Below are 22,027 nucleotides of genomic sequence, written 5' to 3'. Positions count from 1 at the left end.
AGCTGAGCAGCCCTCTGTGGGATGGAGAAACAGACCCCAGCCAGCTCACTGGCCCAGGTCCAAGGCAACCACATTCACTTATGCTCCGCCTCCTTTACACGGTGAAAGCCCGTGCTCAGCCCTACCCCAGGCTCTCAGCTTCTGTGATTGTCTGTGAACCAGGCTCCCTCCCTCAGCACTCATCTAGGCCCTCCAGCAGTCAGTGGAAGCATTAAATGTGACTATTCCCCCTTAATAGAAAAGTAGTAGATGTTGCTAATGGGAAGCTTAAAAGACAGATCAATGAAAAGGAGGGGAAGCCCTTCCATACGTCTAGTCCTTAGAGATAAGCACTATTTGTGTTTGGAAATGTTTCTGGAGGTCTTGTTGGTTTTTTTTTTTCCTCCTGGGCACAAGTTACAGGGCTTTTTTTTTTTTTTTTACCTATGCCAGAGCTTCTCACTTTTTTTTTTTAATTTTTTTTTTTTTTTGCTTTTTGGGTCACACCTGGCAATGCACAGGGGTTACTCCTGGCTCTGCACTCAGGAATCACCCCTGGTGGTGCTCAGGGGACCATATGGGATGCTGGGACTCAAACCCGGGTCGGCCGCGTGCAAGGCAAACGCCTTACCTGCTGTGCTACCACTCCAGCCCCAAGAGCTTCTCACTCTTGAGACAAATGCGCTACTTAAAAACATGATCATCATTGGGGCTGGAGCGATAGTACAGCAGGTAGGGTGTTTGTCTTGCACGTGGCCGACCCGGGTTCGAGTCCCAGCATCCCATATAGTCCCCTGAGCACTGCCAGGAGTAATTTCTGAGTACAGAGCCAGAAGTAGCCCCTGTGTATTGCTGGGTGTGATCCAAAAAAAAAAAAAAAAAGATCATCATTGCAGCTTAGCTGCATTTGCCATATACCTTCACACATGGTGCTTAACCTTTCTCGACCTCAGTTTCCTCTCCTGCGAAATGGGATTTGTATAAATACCAACCTCACTGGCAGGGATAGGTCTGGAAAGAAGAACCTAGTAAGCACAATAGGTGTCTGTTATTATTATTGTTTTTATTGTGGATCCTGAAGACTTGGCTCTATCAGGCTCTGCTTCCAAGCATATTAATTTATGTATCCTCACAATCCCAGACTAGAAATCTGGTGCGGTTATGCCATAATGGGACAGTCTAAAGAGGTGTCCGGGGCTTTATACAGGAAAGTGCTGGCTCTGCATCGGTATGAGATGCAGGGAACAATCGGAAACCTCTAAGAACACTCACTGGTCTTTGGGGAAGCCTCCTCAGCTGACGGGCCCCACGCCTGCTTGAGCAGACCATCCTGCCAGAACACAGCTCTCTGTAAACCCGAACCCAGCCTTGCTGGAGGGATCAATTAGGGAGTGCGATTTGCATCCTGCGGCTTGTGATTGGTTCCACCCAGTGCAGGCTGCAAGCAGCCTGGAAGCTGCAGTGCCTTCAGCCTGCAGGCCCAAGCTGCCTTTGTTTATCCAACAGTGGTTGCTTTTCAAGGTGTGTTACTGATTACAGAACTAGGAGCGCCAGGACTCAGAGGAAAATCAAGCCCAGAGATGCTCAGGGATGTTTAAAATATAAAGCTGTGCACCTACTGTTGTGACACGTACCGTCATTGTTAAAATATTGAAAAGGAAAACCAACTTCTCGGCTCCTAAGCTGAATACTTCTACCCCACCCATGTTTTCATATTGTTGTTGTTTTGTTTAATTTTGATATGACTGAGGATCAAACCCAGGGCCCGGAATCAAATCCAGAGCCTCACAAGCTAATAGAAGACAAACCCTTTATCACTGCATTACGATTCCCAGCACTTTTTATTAATTTCAAAATAGCACAATAATAATCTAGTCATTATTATACATTGGAGTCTTCGCTATTGTTTATTGAACTTACTGTGTCATCGGCTCCTGGCAAGAGCTTCATATACAAGGTCTCTTTCATCATTTTTTTTCGTGTCGAGGTCATACTGATGAGTTCTGGGGGTCATCAGGGAGTAATTCCTGGAGTAATTCCTCAGAGTAATTCCATTCCAGTGGCTAGGGGACCATGTGGCTCCGTGGGTGGGACTCAGGGACTCACAGACTAGGCATGCACTCATCCACTTAAACCCGATTCCTGGCCGGTCCTTAATCTTTGTAACTCTATTGTTGGTTCCATTTTGCGGAGTGGGAAACTGAGGTGGGCAGGGGTGGGGGCAGTTGCTCAGAGTTGCTCTGTTAGGAGGCTAGCGGCACTGGTTTCAAACACACTTGGTCTGGCTGGAAACCTCACTGTACCAAGAGGCTCTACCAGAGCATGGGACTGTCGGCACAGTGAGGCTTCTAGCCCAAGGCTCTCATTTCGTTTTCTTACCAAACCCAGGCCCCGTTGCCGTTGTTGTTGCTACTTCCTGACAAGGGCAAAGCATTGGTGTCAAGCGAGTCACAGTGACTTGACCAAAGCACACAGCCAGAAGATGGTTAAACAGGGACTCAGAATGACACGAGGGTGGGGGGGGGCAAGGAGGGAAGGGAGACAGCCCAGGAGGGTGAGCGCTTGCTTTGCATGCACACTGATTTCCAGCACGGCACCCTAGGCACCGCTGGGTGTGGCACTGGTGAACCCTCCCAGCAGCCCGGGGCCCTAACAGCCAGGCCCCCATGGCCCAACTCAGTGTCACCAAGAGAGGCCCCTGAGCACCCTGAGTGATGCTGGGAGGAAACAGTAGACTCGGAGCCTACCAGAGCCGCCAAGAGGACTGAGGAGGGGGCCCAGGGACACACTCCAGCTCCCTTGGGCAGTTTCCCAGGGCAGCGGCTCCTCCTGAACTGAAGTCAGAGTCAAAGTGATGTCAGCGCCCGAGGTGACTGTCAGAGCTTGGACAGTCAGGTCCTTGGAGCCCCGGGGGATGCCAACAGTCTGGTGAAATCTGTCTCTCCTCCCTCGCTGGAAGGCCTGCTTTATTTGCTTCCCCCCACCCAGCCCCCCAGGCCCAGCATTCAAGGGACAGTCGCTTCTTGGGCTGGGGAGTGTGAATCATAGTTGGCCTTCGCCAACCTTGGTGATTGTATTCCCTTCACTAGTGTTGGTTCAGTGAACCGATGTGATCTGATCTCAGTGGCAACGGGGAAGAAGTGTGATAGGGAAGCTTCAACCTATGATTTTCACTTTTTAAAGATGCCTAAGAGCACCTTCATCGCTGAGCATGGTTTCTGAGTGTATGATGGCAAGTGTATCCATCTTGTGACCTTAAGCAAGATCTTGCTAACAAGGGAAAAGGCTGATTCCTTTTGCTTTTGCTTTTGGTTTTTGGGTCACTCCTGGCAATGTTTATGTGTTTGTTACTCCTGGCTCTGACTCAGAAATTACTCCTGGCGATATTCAGGAGACCATATGGGAGGTTGGGGAATCGAAATCAGTTGGCTGCCCTCATGAAAGGCAAAACCCCTACCTGCTGTATTACAGCTCTGTCCCAAGGCTGATGGCACTTTGAAGACATCATTTCAAGCAATAACACCTCTGTCTTTTGTTGAGTAAGAAAATGAGCTCCTGGGGCTGGAGCCATAGTACAGCAGGTAAGACCCTTGCCTTGCATGTGGTCTACTCACTCAGGTCCTAATTCCTGAAACCCCTATGGACCCTGAGCACTGCCAGGAGTGATTCCTGAGCACAGAACCAGGACTAAGCTCTGAGCACCACTGGGGTGGCCCCAAACACAAACCAAAGTGAAAATGAGCTCCTTGTATCTTTTCTTTCTTTCTTTCTTTCTTTCTTTCTTTCTTTCTTTCTTTCTTTCTTTCTTTCTTTCTTTCTTTCTTTCTTTTTTTTTTGCTTTTTGGGTCCCAGAAAACTATAGAGAGTATTGTGTCTGCATGGCAGAGCCTGGCAAGCTCCCTGTGGTGTTTTGGATGTGGCAAAAACAGTAACAATAAGTCTCACAATGAAGACGTAACTGGTGCCCGCTCGAATAAATCGATGAGCAACGGGTGAGCAAAGAGTGAGAGTGACATACTTATGCCAATTCCACATCTACCTAATCGATCATCTATCCATCTTGCGATCATCCTATTTGTAATATAGCTATCATTTTATAACATGTTGCTCAAATTCTGCACTCATATCTTTTCTTCCATGAGCAAACACTCCCGTGAGCAAACACTCCCATGAGTGCGCACTCCCGTGAGCGAATACTTCCGTGAGTGTACACTCCCGTGAGTGCACATTCCCATTAGCAAACACTCCCGTCAGCAAACACTCCCATGAGCAAATACTCCCATGAGCAAACACTCCCTTGAGTACACACTCCCGTGAGCAAACACTCCCGTGGGTGCACACTCTCATGAGCAAACACTCTTGTGGGTGCACACTCCCGTGAGTGCACATTCCCGTGAGTAAACACTCCCGTGAGTTCACACTCCCGTGAGAAAAACACTCCTGTGGGTTCACACTCCCATGAGCAAACACTCCCGTGAGTGCACACTACAGAGAGCAAACACTCCCGTGAGTGCGCACTCCCGTGAGCAAACACTCTGTTGAGTGCACAGTCCCGTGAGTGCACAGTCCCATGAGTGCACACTCCCGTGACCAAACACTCCTGTGAGTGCGCACTACCGTTAGCAAACACTCCTGTGAATAAACACTCCCGTGAGTGCGCACTCCCGTGAGCCCTCACTTCCGTGAGCCCTCACTTCCGTGAGCGCGCACTCCTGTGAGCAAACACTCCCGTGAGTGTGAACTCCCGTGAGTGCACACTCTTGAGTGCACACTTCAGTTAGTGCACACACCCATGAGCAAATACTCCCATGATTGTACACTCCCAAGAGTGCACATTCCCGTGAGCAAACACTCCCGTCAGCAAACACTCCCATGAGCAAACACTCCCGTGGGTGCACACTCACATGAGAAAACACTCCATTGAGGAAACAGTCCGACGAGTGCACACTCCCTTTAGTGCACACTCCCGTAAGCAAACATTCCCGTGGGTGAACATTCCTATGAGGAAACACTCCCGAGAACAAACACTCTGGTGAGTGCGCAATCCCTTGAGTTCGCACTCCTGTGAGCAAACACTCACGTGAGTGTACACTCCTGTGAGTGCACATTCCCATTAGCAAACACTCCCGTGAACAAACACTCCCGTGAATAAACACTCCCGTGGGTGCAAACTCCCGTGAGCAAACACTCTCGTGGGTGCATACTCCCGTGAGTGCATATTCCCGTGAGTAAACACTCTCATGAGTGCACACTCCCATGAGCAAACACTCCCGTGGGTGCACACTCCATGAGCAAACACACCCGTGAGTGCGCACTCCCGTGAGTGCACATTCCTGTGAGCAAACACTCCCGTGAGTGCGCACGCCCGTGAGCAAACACTCCTGTGAGTGTACACTCCTGTGAGTGCACATTCCCATGAGCAAACACTCCCGTGAGCAAATACTCTCGTGATTGCACACTATCGTGAGTGCACATTCCTGTGAGCAAACACTCCCGTGGGTGCACACTTCCGTGAGGAAACACTCCCGTGAGCAAACACTCCCTCGAGTGAACACTCCCGTGAGCAAACCATCCGTGAGTGCGCACTCCCGTGAGCAAATACTCCTGTTAGTGTACACTCCCGTGAGTGCACATTCTCATTAGCAAACACTCCCGTGAGTTCACACTCCCATGACCAAACACTCCTGTGAGTGCACACTCCCGTGAGTGCACACTCCTGTGAGTGCACATTCCCATGAGCAAACACTCCCTTGAGTTCACACTCCCGTGAGCAAACACTTCCATAAGCAAATATTCCCGTGATTGCACACTCCCGTGAGTGCACACTCCTGTGGGCAAACATTCCCGTGAGTGCGCAGTATCGTGAGCAAACACTCCTGTGAGTGCACACTCCCGTGAGTGCACATTCCCGTGAGCAAACACCCCCTTGACTGCACACTCCTGTGAGCAAACACTCCCGTGAGCTCCTGCCCAGCTCCTGCTACTCTGAACAGCGCCCTGCTGACCCCCAGCCTCTCTCCCACTGTGCTCCCTTTGCTTTAGACCTTCCTCTAAGAGGCACAGGACTCAGCCCCACCCAATAACTACTTCTTAGGTCGTCTGGGTCTCCCGCACAGAGGGGTGACCTGAGATACCCTCTTTCTGAGGGTCCCACTGAGGGCTGAGCAGTGACCACACACTGGGCCTGGGAAACAGCCCATGAGAGATCACTTGCCTTGCCTGTGTAGGGCCCCCTGGGTTCAATTCCTAGTCTTCTCCATCCAGAGAGAGACTTAAAAGCAAGCTCCTAGAAGAGAGTGATGCAGAGAGTCTCTTGCCCACACACCTGGCTGTCTTCCCCAGGGCCCCCTCTGAGGGGATGGGCTCCAGCTTCCCTCCCCACCCTGAGCAGAGCTCCCAGCGGCCGAAGACCACCAGAACCTAGCTACAGCCATGCTGGAGGCCCTTCTCCACACATTCGGACAGGCCTCATTCATGAAGGTACCGGCAGAGGAACCCAGGTGTGTGTAATTCCATCAACGGCCAATATCCAGAGACTTAAAAGCAAGCTCTCAGAAGATATCTTTAGCCTACTTCTCCCTCTGGGAGAAACTGGCAATCTGGGAATTTTCTGCCCACATGGGACAGCCTTGCAAGCTTCCCATGGTGTATTCATATGCAAAATCCAGTAACAAGCTGGATCTCATTTCCCTGACCCTGAAAGAGCCTCCAGTGCGACATCATTGGGAGGGTCAAGTTGAGATAGACTTCTAAGATCTCAGGGAAAGGACGAAATGAGATGTTACTGAGCCCGCCTGAGAAATTGGTGATTAACGGGATTTCGTGATTCGTGATTCCTGATTTTGTGTCACACCCGGTGTTCGATAGGGGTCACTCCTGGCTCTGCACTCAGGAATTACTCCTGGCGGTACTCGGGGGACCATATGGGATGCTGGGAATCGAACCCGGGTTGGCCGCGTGCAAGGCAAACACCCTACCCGCTGTGCTGTCGCTCCACCCCGCTCCTTATATCTTAAACTGTATTTCGCTAGAATTTCTGCTCCTTGCTACTCATAGCCTTCTGATTAACATACAAGGAACCTCCCCTCCTTGACATTTATCTAGATGTCCAACTGCATCCAAGTATTTGTGTTCCTCGACTGAGGGTAGGGAGAGGCTGCAAACTAGCATTTGTGAACTTCCTCCTACACAGTCATTGTCTTGCTTCTACTCCACAACTCTAGTATTGCAAAGCATACTCTTTTATTCCCGGTTGCTGAGGAGGCGCTATGCAGCCAGGCCATAGCGCTGGTCCAGGGCTCCCCACTCAGGCTGTCCTCGTTCCCAGGGCACAAAACCCACACTTCTCACCGTGGCCACTGCCCTTTGGAGCCCTGGGTCCCTTCTCTCTCTTCAGCTTCGAATCTCACCTTTCTCCTCCACTCCCCACCTCATCCCATGCTCTCTCTGTTCCGCTGCTGTGCCCTTGGCCCAGCGCATTTCCTTCCCACCTGCCCTAGTATGTCCACCACTCAGGCCCTGGGTCTGCTGTCAACAGCCTTTCCCCATCACTCGAGCTGGCTTGACCTGCTTCTCACTTACACTGCTCTGTACTTCCCCAGCCCATCGCCTCTCCCATTTTATTTTTATTATTATTACCTGGAGCCATGAGACTTCATATCTGGATATTTAACAAGGTAGATGGTGTAATGATCACAAAAAACACGAACGTGAAACATGTTTTTTTCATGAAACATGAAAAACAAAAAACCATGAAAGAACAAACAATGAACTCTGGCCCCATAATGCTAACTTTGGTACCATCATTTCCTCGCTATGGAGTGGTAGCTCACTTCTTTCAACTTTCTGTGCCTGTTTCACTCCCCATAAGATGGAGAGAGTAATGCCTACCTGGCGTGATTATCAGCGAGATTATCTGGGTTCATTCATGCCATGGTGTCTGGCACACAGCAGGTCCTTAATCTTGTCTATTTTATTACCTCTCTACTTAAAAGAACTTGGCATCTTGCAGACATTGAGCTAGTGCTCATTGAATGAATTAATGGAATAATTGTGATGGTTAATTTGTTTTAACTTGATTGAGCCATGAGATGCCCAGATAATTAATTCAGCATGGTTTCTGGATACGTCTGTGAGGGTATTTTCAGAAGAGATTAGCATTTGACCCAGCAGCAGACCAAGCCTATGGCACCCCCATCGCGGGTGGCGCCTTCCAATCTGTGGAGGACCTGGAGAGAACAGAAAAGCAGCAGAAGGGCGAGTTCAAGTTCGCTCTGTGCCTGTGTACTTAAGCTGGAATGCCCCTCCTCTCTTACACCCAGATGGGACTGACTCTGTTGGGGTTTCTGGACCACAGGCCTTTGAACTGGAACCTGCCTTTCCTGGGTCTCCAGTCATCATGGGATTTGTTGGCTTCCATACCCCTGATGAGACAACAAGTTAAAATAAATGTACATTGGGCTGTGGAAATGCCTCGAGTAGAATAGCATGTGCTGAGCATGTGCAAGACATTAAGTTGGGTCCCTGGCTCTGCATGATCCCCTGAGCACTGCTGGGTGTGACCCTTATAAAGAAAGAATTGAGGGGCTGGAGTGATAGTACAGCGGGTAGGGCGTTTGCCTTGCACGCGGCCAACCCGGGTTCGATTCCCAGCATCCCATATGGTTCCCTGAGTACCACCAGAGGTAATTCCTGAGTGCAGAGCCAGGAGTGACCCCTGTGCATCGCTGGGTATGACCTAAAAAAGCAAAAAAATAAAAAGAAAGAAAGAAAGAATTGATCTGTCTGCTAGTTATCTGTCACTGTCATTGTGACTGTCATCCCGTTGCTCATTGATTTGCTCCATTATGGGGAGCAACAGTAACGTCTCCATTATGAGACTTGTTGTTACTGTTTTTGGCATATCGAATACACCACGGGAAGCTTGCCAGGCTCTGCCGCGCAGGCGAGATACTCTCAGTAGCTTGCTGGGCTCACCAAGAGGGACGAAGGAATTGAACCCAGGTCGGCCGCATGCAAGGCAAAGGCCCTACCCACTGTGCTATCACTCCAGCTCATCCACCTAAATTAGTTCTGCTTCTCTGTAGAACCCTAACAGAGAACTCACGACCCAACCCTCTGGGCCCTGTTTAGGCCCTTGAGTCAGGCACAATGGGCTCAGATCCTGACTGTGTGATCTCAAGCACGTTACTTCCCCTACCTATGCTCCATTTCCTCCTCTGTACAAGGAGGAAAGCGATCCTCACCGTGAAAGATTGTTATGCTTGTGAAGGACTCGGCTGGCGCACCGCCCGGCATAGGGCTGGGGCTCAAATATCTTTAGTTTTTTTGCCCTCCCCTCAACCCCCAACTATGTCATAATTTTTTGCCAAGGGCCACATGAGAAGAAAGGATGTTAGGAAACTGGCTTCTGGCCACTGAAAATCTCAAAGGATAAAGTACTCTTTGTGATTTAAAGACCCACTCCCAACCCTGTACTGTCCAGGGCCCCCTCCACACACACACACACACACACACACACACACACACACACACACACACACACACACACACACCATTCCAGGGGCTTTTGAACCAAATCAACCTTTGCAGGAAACAGACCCCCCACACAGAGAATCAGAAAGCTCAGCCCCCCACCTCCCGCTGCTCCCCACAGAGCCGAGGAAGCAGGAGTCCTGAGGTGGGGAGCCGCTCAGGGCTCGCCCTGTGTCCTGGATGCAGAACGGACTTGTCCAAGGGCTCCCTGTGTGACCTTGCCCCGAGTCCGAGCTTCTTGGGGCTTCGTAACCTCTGAGGTCCCTTCCGGAGCAGGCATCGGGGAGGCAGGATGTGGGACCCCCTCGGCTGCCAGGGAGATCAAAGGATGGGTTCCCAGAGGCTCCCAGCTGCCTGCCCTCTGGAGCCGCGCCTGACTTCCTGCTCTGCGTGGGGCCCGCCGAGCGGCCTGGGAACGACGGAGGCCTCGGCCCAGGCTGGACTCCCGCCTCGCGCCCCGCGAATGTGTGGGCTGAGAGAGACTTGACTTTGTTTTCCTTGCCGAGCCACCTGTGGTGGAGGCACCAGGCTGGGGAGTCTTCAAGTTTGAGGCACAGGAAATGCCTGTCTGTGTCTGAGCGCCCTGGGGAGCTTCCGGCCTGGTGCTTGCAGAGCCTCCCGGGACCCCGCCTGCCCCATGGACCCATTCTCATGCCACTTCGGCTCCGAAGCCCACAGCACCTGCACTTCCTGGGCTCTGCTGCGAGGCCGAGTCGGTGCTCAGCGCCGGACCCGCTCCACACTGACGCAGGGCCGTTCCAGCTCCCCCCGCACCCGACTCTCCCTGGCCTCCGACACGAGTTATCTCACCACTCTGCATCCAAGGCCTCCAAGGAGAGGGCGAGGTGCTCACACTTCTTTTTTTTTTTCTTTTTGGGTCACACCCGGCAATGCACAGGGGTTACTCCTGGCTCTGCACTCAGGAATCACTCCTGGTGGTGCTCAGGGGACCATATGGGATGCTGGGAATCGAACCCAGGTTGGCCGCGTGCAAGGCAAACACCCTACCCGCTGTGCTATCACTCCAGCCCCCGAGGTGCTCACACTTCTGTTCCCGGGAGGAGTCGCCAGCCTGGCAGGGCTCCGTGCCCTGTGCCGCCTGTGGGGGCTCCAGACGCTGATCCCCGCCGTCCAGGGTAGCTCAACACCTCCTTCCTCCATCTCCCACCCACTGCCCACGCTCTGCCCTGCCTAACATCTGGGGTGGGCACCGTCCAGAGTCCGACAGGAGGGAGCTTTAGTCCAAAGGGGAGGTACTGATTTCTTGGGAGGATGTAGGGCCCACGTTAGCTTGGGGTTCCGGGGCCAGGCTGCAGCAGTAAAAATGCTGAGAGCACCACGGCCTCCACAGCCTCGCCTCACAGCGACTGCTGGGGGCCGGGCGGGAGCGAGGGGGCACACTCAATGCTCTGTCCCCGCCTCCACCTCCTTGGCAGTGTGACTGCGACCCACTGTAAGAAAGACACTTCATGTCATGACCCAGGATCTAAGGAACAGAAAACAAAACCCCTTAAGACAATATTTCCCCTACGGTGATCATTTCTGTTACAATTTAGTCTAGCCTCCGCTCCAGTTTAGTCTACCCGATCTTGTTTATTAAAAAAGATGGGTCCGGGTTCCCTAAAACAATCAGTCTGGTGCCCCACCCCACCCCTACCAGGCTGCAGTTTGACCATCAAAATTTCAAAAAGTTGTTCAGAGCTTGGGAAGGCGTCTGTACACACACACCTCAGCCCCGTGGTGACACTTCTTGGACCGCTGCTGCGGTTTGTCACAGCCTGATGGGGGCTGCAGGCAGATGGCTTTATGCACAGGAGGCACTTGGGAGCCGCCAGGCTTCTCCTGCCGCCTCTGGCCTGGCCCTGGCACTCGCACTGGTGGCAGTTATCGGGTGCATGTGCTGTAGGACCACGGCTGTGAACGCCCCCCTCCCCCACAGGTCTGAGGGTCCAGGTTCAATCCCCGACACCACCCCACATTGCTGCCTGCAATCCTGTCTGATTTCTTGCCTCACCGTAAGTGCTGTGGCCAAGGGAGCGATGACTGGGTGACCACCACGAAGGGAGGGCGAAGGGGAAAGAAAAGATGGCAGCAATATAATTGCCACTGAAAAGGAGAACGCTACCCCAGCTCCCACAGTCACCACGGCTGCCATTTCCCAGGTGCTTCTGGGATAGACACTGTGCTAAACCCTTTCTCTTTGGGTGGGGAGGGAATACTGGGGAATGGGGTACTGGGCCATGTCTAGCAATTCCCTGGGGCTACACCTGGCTCTGTGTTCGGGGGTCACTCCTGGTAGTGCTCTGGGGAGATGTGGTTCAGGGGATCAGGCTGGCCCTAACCCCTGCACTCTCTCAGGTCCCTGTGCGAAGTCTTCACAGCACCCCCCAATGCAGCCCTCGGGGTCACTGGGGTCCACAGCAGAGACTGGCTGCATCCTTGTCAGAGGCTTTTCCTCTTCTGTGCCCGCTCGCGTGGTATCCGGCTGAGGCCCTGTGACTCTTTCTCACCAGCGGGAGGAGAACCCGAGAAACTTAGGGTCCAGGGCAGGGGAGGGAACAACCTCCTCTAACTCCTCCCTCGGGTTGTCAGCAGGCCGAGCCCTGAAGCCACATGTCTGCGGGGGCAGAACCTCAAAGACTCAGCTAAGGGCTCTGGCAGCCCTCACTGAAGAGGACTTCGTACTTCCTGCGGTAAGCAATGGATTCGTAGCAGACCCAGGGTACGAGGACTCAGTTGTCCTGGGTACAGACAGTAAGGGGATGAAAGTATTGAGAAAGGGAGGCTAGAGAGCTAGTATAGGAGTTTGGGAGCAGACCTCGTATGCCACCCCCCTGGCTGGTTCCCAGGTGCCTCCTTGTCTCCCGAACATTGCCAGTGTGGTCCTTCAAGCTACCAAGGACCAAGGCCCAGGTAGTCCCGAGTGTTGCAGGGATTATCATAGCAGCACCACATCCTCGGGCCCTCACACTGAACCATCAGCCTGGCTGAACTTAAAAATAGGACACGGAAGGGATGGGAGGTGGGAAGGAAACTGGGGACATTAGTGCTGGGAAATGTATACTGGTGAAGGGATGGGTGTTGGAATTTGTATAACTGAAGCCCTATCATGAACAGCTTTGTAATGTTCTGTCTCACGGTAAAAATTTAAAAATGATTAATTTTATTATTTTTAATAGGCCGGGAATGGGGCTAGAGCGATAGCACCATGGGTAGGGCCTTTGCTTTACATGCAGCCGACCCGGGTTCGATTCCCAGCATCCCATATGGTCCCCGAGGACTTCCAGGAGAAATTCCTGAGTGCATGAGCCAGGAATAACCCCTGTGCATTGCCAGGTGTGACCCCCCCCAAAAAAAAAGCAAAAAAAAAATAGGGCTGGGAAGATAACTCAAAGGGTTGGAGCACTGTAGGAACTCTGAGTTTGATCCCCAGCACTGCATGGGCCAGGCCCCCAGGTATCATACAGGCAGTGGCCCCCAGGCCCTTCAGGTGTTCTCCCCCAAAATCAAAAGTCAGATTTTATTTTCCACTTCCAGCAATGAACAGGCTTTATTCCTGTCACTGTGCTAAGGGATCACTCCTGACAGGCTTGGGGGACCATATGGAGTATCACGTACCGAACCCCGGTTGGTCGTGTGTGAAAGGCAAACACCCTATCTGCTATACTACCATCTCTCCAGCCACCCCCCACCAATTTTTTTCTTTTTGGGTCACACCCGGCGATGCACAGGGGTCACTCTTGGCTCTGCACTCAGGAACTAGCCCTGGCGGTGCTCAAAGGACCATATGAGATGCTGGAAATCGAACCCGGGTCGGCAGCGTGCAAGGCAAACTCCCTACCCTATGTGCTATCGCTCCAGCCCCACCCCCAATTTTTTTAAGTGATACTTGGAGCGATAGCACAGCGGTTGGGCGTTCGCCCTTCATGCAGCTGACCTGTGTTAGATTCCTCTGTTCCTCTTGGAGAGCCTGGCAAGCTACTGAGAGTATGGAGCCCGCACGGCAGAGCCTGGCAAGCTACCCGTGGCGTATTGGATATGCCAAAAACAGTAACAATAAGTCTCTCAATGAGAGACGTTACTGGTACCCACTCGAACAAATCGATGAGCAACGGGATGACAGTGACAGTGACTTATTAAAGTGGATTTGCTCTTTGTCATTACCATGTGCAGAAATTTCATGATAAAAAAGTCTTCCCTGAAAATATCTAAGCAATTACTGATATTACTTTTGAATTGGAATGATTTGTTTTGTACATATTTAAACACACACATATGTGTTTCATATGGGGTGTCTTCTAATGATCTTTTAATCAACATTGCATTCTGAGGCCAGATAAATAGTACAGGAGGTGAGGCACTGGCCTTGCACACGGCCTCTTTACCTGACCCTGGTTTGATCCTCAACACTACAAATGGTCACCTGAGCACAGAGCCAGCCCTCAGCACCACTGGGTGGTGTTTCCCCATCCCCCCACCACCAAAAGAAAGAAAATAACAAGGAAATAGAACATTCAATGTGGAAATTTATTTGGTTAAATCACAGTCATACAATAGACCCCAATATATGTGAACGCTGAAAAATATGGTTTTTCTTCTCTATTAAAAATATTTAAATTGAGGGCTGGAGTGATAGCACATCGGATAGGGAGTTTGCCTTGCACACGGCTGACCCGGGTTCAATTCCCAGCATCCCATATGGTCCTCTGAGAATTGCTAGGGGTAATTCCTGAGTGCAGAGCCAGGAGTGACCCCTGTGCATCATCGGGTGTGACCCCAAACAAAAGCCAAAACAATTTTTAATTATTTAAATTAAAAAGAATTTTTTTTTTGTCTTTGACCTACACATGGCTATGCTCACTCAGAGCTTCTCCTGGTTCTTGGACTCCTGGGCATTCTGATAAATGAGCTATCGTTTTGGGTCCCTAATTACAATTAAGCATAATCTTCTGTCCACTTGCCAGGCTGTCTTCACCAGGGGTCCCTGGGGGGGGTTGAGTTTCCCTCCCCACCCCAAGCAGAGCCCCGACAGCCAAAAAACTCCAGAACCCAGCTATAGCCATGTTCAAGGCCACTCTCCACATGGTTGGACAGCCTCACCCATGAAGGAACCAACAGAGGAACCCAGGTATGCAGGACCCATGGCTGTGATCTCCAAGCCTGCTTGGATCTGGACTGGGCCTCCTCCACCCAGATCCCCAGTTTTCCAGTTGCTTGGAATTCACACCCACAAACTGCCCCCAGGATCATGTAATCTCATCAATGGCTAAGATCCAGAGACTTTAAAACAAAGCTCCTGGAAGAGAGTGATGCAGAATCTCGCACGGCAGAGCCTGGCAATCTACCCATGGTGTATTTGATATGCCAAAAACAGTAACAATAATGGACCTCATTCCCCTGATCCTGAATGTGACAGGGATGAATGGAGATGTTACTGGTGCCCACTCAAGCATTTGAGCAACGGGATAACAGTGATACAGTGATACAGTGAATTACAATTATTTGGAAGGAAGGGTTGGGGGTCACATTTGGAGGTGCTCGAGGTTTACTTCTGACTCTGCACTCAGGGATCACTCTGGGTAGAGCTCAGAAGACCATCTATCGTACACGGCCAGAGCACCCAGGTTGCTTGCATGCAAGGCAAATGCCTTAATCCCTGTACTCTCTTCCAGCCCTTCTAATTTCAATTCTTAACCATTTATGTGGTTTGTACCTCCAACCCCTGGGGTCTTACAAGTTTTTATGTTTAAATAGTAGAGTTTCACTCGCCTTACAAGTGGATAACCCAGGTTCTATCTCTGGCACTGCCAAGTATTATCTCTGATCACAGAGCTAAGAGGAAGCCCTGAGCACCAGTGGGTATGGTGCCCAAACCAAAAAGATAAACACATAAATAAATACATGCATAAAGAAATAGACTCAAAATAACCCTGATAGAGCCATGGCAAGAGGTCTGAACTTGAGTTAGTTGGCTCCATTCTCTCTGATGACCCGGGAATTTCACCTATGTGAGGTTTGGGAAACTTTGGAAAAATATAATCATTCTTTCTCATCTCACTTCATTGACAGAAAAGGCAGCAGAACGAGGACTAGTGAAGACTTCCCCGAAAAGCTGCACAGACAGAAGATACAGCTTTTGAAGCGTGAACCTCAGCCTGTGAAGACCGTGTAATCCAAAGACTGAGCAGTGCAAGTTTGTTCTCTGCTGCCTGGAATGATCTTTTCATGATCAATCTTTTATGAAATGTGAAGTTCTTGGTGAGTTCGAATAGACACAAAATTGTTCGAATATGCTACAACCAGCCTCAATTATGCCACAGGAAAATCTTAGGCTTCAAACCTGCTTCTTGGCATACAAAAATTGTGGAGACTTTTGTTAATGATGGCACCAACTAATGGAAAGAAGTGGACGTTTGTGTGGAGAAAATAACCACATTTTGAAGAAAGCTAGCACAAACAGAAAATGATGGTCTTCTTCTGTATAAGAAACAAAAGGCAATATGTCTGCCTGCCTCAATCTTTCCGCCAAGAATTGGAGACTCAAAAGAATGGATCAAATATTGCCATGTTTTAGCCATTCTGTTTGTAGATTTTTTCCCCTCCTTTGTGGAGCCAGTTGAATTAATGCTACTTCCAAAGGAACTAGTTATGAGCAGATATTGTGATTCTTAGTGTGTGTGTGTGTGTGTGTGTGTGTGTGTGTGTGTGTGTGTGTGTTGGACCACATCTTGCGGTGCTCAGGGCTTATTTCTGAATCTGCACTTGGATATCACTCCTTGAAGGGCCCAGAGGACCACATGGGCTGTCAGGGATCGAACCTAGCAAGGGAAGCACCTTACCCATAGTACTATCGCTCCATGCCATCTTGGATTTGTTGTGAAAGAGGGTTCCTTATTAGTTTTTTCTAGATGTCCTTATTTCAACTTTTTCTGGTGGGCTCGGGAGACTATATGGGGTGCCAAGGTTGTGGTTTTCAAGGCAAATGCCCTGCCCTCTGTACTATTGTTTCAGCCACACCTGATGACACTTTCCATTAGACACAAACGTATAAATAATATAATGTATGATCAAGTCATGAGAAATTTACAGCAGTTAAGGCATGAAAACAGAAACTAAGAATATGCACTTTGTGACATATATACTATGTAGATATATCCCCTTTCTAAAATTATATAATGTAATTAAAAACAATTAATCTGTTGACCTTTTCTTTTTGTGCCCTATAACATTTTCTTTTTAGGTTTTTTTTTTCTTTTTGGGTCACACCCAGCAATGTACAGGGGTTACTCCTGGCTATGCACTCAGGAATCACCGCTGGCAGTGCTCAGGGGACCATATGAGATGCTGGGAATCGAACCCGGGTTGGCCGCATGCAAGGCAAACACCCTACCTGCTGTGCTATCACTCCAGCCCTTGTTTTGTTTTTGAGTAATATCCAGTGATGCTCAGGGGTTATTCCTGACTCTGCACTCAGGAATTACTCCTGGCATTGCTCTGGGGACCATATGGGACCCAGGATCGAACACAGATCAGTTTGTGCAAGACAAACATCCTACCCATTGTACTATCACTCCAGCACCTGCCCTATAATATTTTTTAAATGTCCTATTTTCTCTTAATTTCATTGCTGTTTCTGTTTTTTTTTCTCTGTGCCATTATTATCATTCACATCATTTTATAAATGTTTCTAAAACATCACTGTGTTCTACAGAAGAGAGGAATGTTCATTTTAAAAAAGGAAAAAACTTGTTCTGGGGTCAAGTGTCTGAGATAAGACACTGAGAAGGACACAAGCTGCCTTCCCAAAATGGACAGCCTGCTTCTGCCCATGAGGAAACATCAGACAAACTGAAATTGAAAGGAAGTTTACAAAATAACTTGCCTTCAAACTGTGAAGAGGGCTAGAGAGATAGTACAGGGATAAGGCACTTGCATAACATGCAGCAGTCCTGGGTTTGCTCTCCATCACCACACATGGTCTCTTGAGTCCCACTAGAAGTGATCCCTGAGCACAGAACCAGGAGTAAACTCTGAACACTGCCAGATGTGGCCCAAAACAAAACAAATAATAACAAAAACAAAATGTGAAGGTTAGGAAAGACATAACAAGGCTCAGAAAAAGGACTAAAGAGATGTGATAATTAAACATAGTGAGCCACCCTACATTGGCTCTCAAAGTTAGAGAAAATGATTATGAAGAACATCATTGGAATGAGTGACAAAACTTGAACATTAGAGAGCAGAATTATTTTGGCGCTAAGTTCCCATTTTCAATATTTGTTTTAAAATTGGTTTTTAACGCTATTTGGGTATCTCAAAGAGGAATCAAAAGAGCTATGCTTGGAGTATCACGTTTCACTCAAGTGAGAGAAGGAATCCGGAGTTCCAACCTCCGTCGACGGTCAAGAATCAGGGACCCTGTCTCATTTGCCAAGGTGTCAAAGATCAGATGGGCCAGACATGTAATTCGGTTTAGAGACGACTGCTGGACTAGAGCTGTTACCGACTGGATTCCACAGGACATCAAAAGACCACGTGGCTTCCCACCAACAAGATGGTCAGGCTTCTTTGTCAAAACCCTGAATGAACGGTTTGAGGCTCTTCCTGTTCCTGGAGCGAGCAGATATCATTGGGCTACACTAGCACGTGACAGGGACGAACAGAGACATTACTAAGAGCCCACTCAAGCAAATCGAAGATCAATGGGATGAAAAGTGATGACAAGTGATACAAGTGATTTTAGAAGATGACTCTTATTCCTTGGAAATATACTCTGAAATAATTAGTGAATGTCTTCATATGCCAGTATGAAGACATAGATGATGGATGGATGGATAGATGGATGGATGGATGGATAGATGGATTGATGGATGGATGGGTGGATAGATGGATTGATGGATGGATGGGTGGATAGATGGATAGTTAGAAGACAGATGAATGGGTGGATGGGTGGATGGGTCAATCGATGGATGGATGGATGAATAGATAGGTGGGTAGATAGGCAGATAGGTAAGTAGATCTTTAAAAAGAAAACAAAAGAGCACAATATAACAATTGGTGAACCTGAATAAAGGATATTTAAAAGTTACTTGAGTGATTCTTATAACTTCTATATGAAAACAAAATTACTACAAAATGCAAAACTACAAAACAAATTCCAAAAGCGATAGAGGTTAGGCCGACTCTGTGGGGGACGGGACGTGAAGGGAAAGGATGACATGGAGCCAACACGGTGAGTGACTGAAGAGAGAGAAAGAGGGAGAAAGGGGGAGAAAACATCTATCCAGCAAGAGGACTTTGGGGAGCAGTGATAGAGGGACAAGCTGACAGGTGGAAGGTGGAGTCCTACTCCTGAAGAAGTAAGTTTACAAGAAACCCCTCTGGTCCATGATCCTGAGGCTGGAGAGCTGGAGGGGAGAGGGAGGATGAATTAATCTTGTGCAAGTCCTGGGAGGGATGGAAGAAATTACACAGAGAAGAGAGTGCCAAGGAGGAACCCTGGGGAGACCGACATTTTTGAGCCGGCTGAGGAAGCTAAATGAGCCAAATACACAGAAAAGGAGTAGCCAGAGTGGCAAAAGGAGAGTTAAATGACACTGGCATAGCAACCAGGGAGGTGAGATTTTTCAAGCAGGAGGAAGTGGTCATAGGGGACAAATGCCAGGAAAGTCCAATAGGATAAGAATATCCTTGAAAACTGGCAAAGCAGTTAGTGACACACCCAGAACATACCTATGAAATCTCGGGGTAAGGGTGGAGGGGGTATATTCATTAACACAACAAAAACCTGGGTTGAAAAATCAATGAAGGACTCAAGAAGCTGCTGAACAGGATTTTGGAAAGAAAGAAAAAATAAGGTGTCCTTGTTTAAGAAGAAAGAAAGAAAAAAGAAAAAATAGGAAAAAGAAAAGAAAATCCAAGTCAGAATCAAAAATCAAGAAAATCCAAGTAGAATCCCCACTGATTAGAAGAAAGTGATGAAAGTAGTTTGAGAAGTGGAGTTAACAAGTTACCATTGACAGTGATAAGAAAGGGCAAAGCAGGGGTTGTACAGCCAGCAGGGCACTTGTCTTGTGCCAACCCAGGTTCGATCGCTGGCACTGTATATGGTCCCCAGAGCCCAGCCACAAAGGACCCCTGAGCCCAGACCCAGAAGTAAGCCCTGAGCACTGTTGGATGTAGCCCCACCCCACCCACCCGTCCCAAAAAAAGAAAAGACAAGGCATAAATAGCTCATCCTTCCCTCCCTCTCTGCCCCTGGGTCAGAAGCCTAAGATATGTTGCAAGCAGAAAAACAGCAGCTGTGTTTCAAGGCGGGGCCGTTTGTAGGGGGGGGGTGCGAGCCTTCCTTCACATCAGCACTTAAGGAGACAAAAAAAAAAACAGAATGAAACATAGTAGGGGAATAGCTAATACCCCAAGGCAAGAGAAAATAATAACATGAGAACTGGTCTTCAGCAGGGAGCCTGTCACTGGAGGCCAAGGAGGGGGAGGCAGGGTGGGGGATGGGAGGAGAACATTGGGGCAGTGGTGAAGGGAAGGGGTCACTCTGGAAGAGGAGGGGGTGCTGGGAGGGGGCAGTGGCATGCGTGAAACCACAACAGTGGCGTGCTGCTCACCAGTGTCTAAAAGAAATTTTAGAAAGGTGCCTGCCAAAAAAAAAAAAGAAAGGTGCCTGCCAGGGCTGGAGCGATAGCACAGCGGGTAGGGTGTTTGCCTTGCACATGGTTGACCCGGGTTCAATTTCCAGCCCGGGTTCAATCCCAGCATCTCATATGGTCTGCAAACACCACCAGGAGTGATGCCTGAGTGCAGAGTCAAGAGTAACCCCTGTGCATCGCTGGGTGTGACCCAAAAACAAAAACAAAAAAAAAGTAAGGTTCCTGGGGCTGGAGCAATAGCACAGCGGGTAGGGCGTTTGCCTTGCAGGCGGCCAACCCAGGTTCTAATCCCAGCATCCCATATGGTCCCCTAAGCACCGCCAGGGGTAATTCCTGAGTGAAGAGCCAGGAGTAACCCCTGTGCATCGCCGGGTGTGACCCAAAAACCAAAAAATAAATAAATAAATAAATAAATAAAATTTAAAAAAAAAGTAAGGTTCCTGACATTCAGGCAAGATGGGGGATGGGAAGGAAACTGGGGACGCTGGTGGGGGAAGGGGACATCAGTGAAGGGATTGGTTTTGGGACATTATATGCCTGAAACTCAATCAAGAGTAAGTTTGTAAATCACGGTGCCTCAACATAAAAAGAAAAGAAAAAAAAAACAAACACAGCCACCATGCAGTTCTTGAAAATGACTGAGCAGCAAAACCCCGGTGGGCATTCAGAATGCCCTGCACCCTGTATGGGGCCCAGGTTAATAGTTTTCTTTTTTTTAAAATTATGTACTAATTTTGCTCATGTATTGTAATAAGAAAAGGGATGCTCCTGGTAATTATGTCTGGGTATTGCCAGTGATCACATTTGGCTAAAATGCCTTTGTAAAAACACCTGATCCTGACTGCCCCCGCGTATAGCCCGGAAGAGTTTGTCCTTCTTTCTTAGACGTTCCTGTGTCTTCAAGTGTTTCTATCATGAACACACGCTGATTTTATAATGGAGAAGGAAGATGGGGATGTGTCCACGGATCTGGAGACGGGGCCAAGCCTGGTCAGTGAAGGGGCTGTGGTGTGTGGCGCGGCCGTGGGTGGGGGTCTCCCAGCCCCCACTGAGCCTGCGGCTGAGCGGGGAGGAGGGGCCGCAAGGGAATCCTTTCCAAGAAGACCCTCGTCCAGCCTCCTCCAGGTGGCACAGCTGAGGGTGCCAGCCCGGCCCCAGGAAGAAGTCAGTCCCCCCAGAGCACCGGCCAGGATCCTGGCACTCACTCCCCCTCATGCCCGCTGTGCGGGGGGGCCTTCAGGAAATCATCTCCATGTTACGGAGGAGAAAACTGGCACGGAGGGGTGATGGGCCTTGCCCAGTGTGGCACATATCAAGCTTCGTAGCTACTGCCACACCCCTGTATACCCGGTCTCAGCGAAGATGTTCCCCCCTCCTCCCAGACTCCCCAGCCCACCCTTCCCCCTGCCCTCCAGCCAATCCTCCCCCCACGGGTGCCCGGGTGGTCTGAGGTGTCTGCCCACCACCAGTACAGTGCAGAGCCCGGGGACTGTGGTGCTGTGGCCTCCTGGCCCGGGGAGCTCTGGGCTTCCCTTCCTGCAGCCCTCCAGCCTGGAAGCTTTGTCCACGCTGCCCCGTGTTTGTTTCCCTCTTCCTCCCCTCACTCTTGGGAAGAGGGGCGGGAGGGGTGGCCTTTCTGTTCTCAGAGAGTCTCACCTACCGTCCCAGACTTTGGGTTTTAAGTCTGAAGTGAGAGCGCGGGTGCTCAGGAGTCCCGACGGGGGGTGGGGGGTTGTTCCCTGGGTTACGCCGTCACCACAGCAGTGCTGTCACTAGCTGACTCTAGTTGTTTGGTGTTCGGTCCGTACTCACGGAGGGCAGGCTCTGCCAGGCACTCTTGGAGCCAGACAGGC

This window comes from Sorex araneus, chromosome 5 (assembly GCF_027595985.1).
Source record: "Sorex araneus isolate mSorAra2 chromosome 5, mSorAra2.pri, whole genome shotgun sequence".
Taxonomy (NCBI): domain Eukaryota; kingdom Metazoa; phylum Chordata; class Mammalia; order Eulipotyphla; family Soricidae; genus Sorex; species Sorex araneus.
This window is presented reverse-complemented; position numbering follows the sequence as displayed.